Here is a 2,328-nt window from a genome sequence, read left to right as displayed (position 1 = left end):
AGCTGGTGTAGTTTGCTCAGTAGCTCTGCTTCTCAACTCTCTGTCCCAAAACAGAGCTTCTAGATGACCTCAGAGACATGAAGCAGAGCTTCCAAATTTTGGGCAGGCATCTTGCTGTGTAGGAACCCTGGCAGTGGGGCTATCAGGTAGACAAGTGGAGTGGTCAGAAAGTAAACAACAGTCTAGGAAAGCTGCTTGGCTTCTATTACAAGACTGGTGAAACTGAAACACTCCGTATCCTAAAAAAGATAAATTGACACATTATGATCATCCCCGAATTGTCCTCTATTCTACACAAATTAACCCCCAGAAGAAGCTGTTCCAGTGCAGGGGCTGTCTTACAGTCCTGGTCCGCTTGTGTGCAGTCACGCCCATATAGTCTTAGCTTTATATGACTACAATGCCAACATCTATATTTAAGACAACAATTGAGTAGAGACAATATGGAATAGGGAAACTGCAGTAATGCACAGTCTTCACCCAACTTAGAAGCCTAAGTGTGAGCACTTTTCCTTCTGTAAAGTAAGACCAGGGTGCTTAATTCAGGTGTATGTGGCTGCAATGCAGTCACCTAAAGTTGCATGAGGTGAACAGCACAGCTAATTCATGTACATTTAAATCAGTTAGGTGGGTAAACCCCTTTGTGGTTCTGAACTGTATCTGACTTGGCTTCTTTCAGATGGTAGATGAGATGACATGGATGAAGAAGATATAAAAACCCTAGCAGGTGTAGGAAAAAGGTCTTGTGTAAGACCTGTAGGAGGTAAGACAGTGTGATTTCTGCTGAATAGTTGTGGCCTGGAGAAATGAAGCCCATGTAGGGCAGGGTTTTGCTCCTTTATTTTTTCACCCTGTAACAATCAGCTACTCACTAGTTTACGGTTCCCTCAAACAGTACGGGGATAACTGGTACAGGGACAGCTGGTACCAGCCAGACTACAAGAAAGCTATTGATTCACTGTGATCTGCTATGTAACTAACAATTAGTGGCTACGAGAAGGCTGAAGACCTGGCAGCTGCAGTCTGGCCAGAGGGATTTCTTAAATAAGCAACCTATACAGAGTCATTAACCTACCTGCACTCCCGTGTGCACAGGACAGCCTTCCCTGCAAGCCTTTGGGTCACGATTTGCTTTGAATTTGGACTTTGTCACAAATGGCCACCCTTGCAAGTGATATGTCTAGGAGGGAGACCGCATTTTAATGGCTTTGCTCAGTGTGCAATGTGTGCTTTCCCTGTCAGTGTGCAATGTGTACTCTGGCTGCAAGACAGAGGATGGTGCAGCCCTGTATGGAACGCTTTCCAATAGTGTTTCCTGTGAAAGCCAGTGGAGACCTCAGCAGAAGGAGGATTGGATCCTGAACAAGCAGAGGAAAACAGCCATATGTTGGAAGGAGATGAATATTATGTAAATAATAGGGCATACAGACATTTTGTAAGTGGGAAGGTCAACCTCATTATTGATCTACAATTAAGCCAAACCGTGGGGTCATACCATCTTATTATATCTAGTAGATTAAACTCAGTTAGTCTGTCTCTTTTTTGTTATTGTTTCTGAAGTAGCTTTAGAGCTTTCTTAATTCGGGTCAAAAAATGAGAGGCTTCCTCATAAGCATTTTAATTAACCATCTGAAGAACTCTTTTGCCCCCGGAGACTCACAGTACCAAATCCAGAGCTTAGCACTGCTACCCCTCTCAGAGTGCCGTAAGTAAGCTCAAACTGTGTTTGCACCCCTTTATATATTCAACTCAAACACACAGCCAGCAAATCAAACCCACACCCTTCTCTCACCAAATCCTTGGAAAAAAACAGTATCTTAAAAATCTGATTTTTGACCTAAACATGTTCTTTTCCCCCCTCCCAGCATGACAACCAGCATGTCCAAGGAAAGAAACCAAAACATACAGAGGAAAACCATTTTGGATGAACCTATGCACTCATCATAGACATCTTCCCTGCTGCAAGGCATTGGTGCATTTGGGTCATCCTGTGTTATCAGGGCTGAGTAAAACCCCAGTCCTTTTTGCAGGACCACTCGGCTTGGTGCACTGTCCTCCCAGGGAGAAGCGCTTGGATGAGCAGTTTGGTTTCTACACAGCATGCTGCTCCTTAGGTCAACAGGAATCTCCTTCCACGTCCACGGTGGCTCTCGCCCATGTTTAGTAGGCTGCAGCTTCTTGTGGTGGCACTCATGCAGCAAGCTGACCTCGTGCCACAGGCTATTCATCGTCCCAGCATGCTTGTTTGAGGAGAGCACCTGCCCCCTGCAAACAGTCATGGGTGATAAAGGCATGCACCCCAAGTCCCCTGCTCCTCCATATCCTCCT

Source organism: Netta rufina, assembly GCF_964035555.1.
Source record: "Netta rufina genome assembly, chromosome: 1".
In the NCBI taxonomy this organism is placed as follows: Eukaryota; Metazoa; Chordata; class Aves; order Anseriformes; family Anatidae; genus Netta; species Netta rufina.
Note: the sequence above shows the minus strand (reverse complement) of the source record.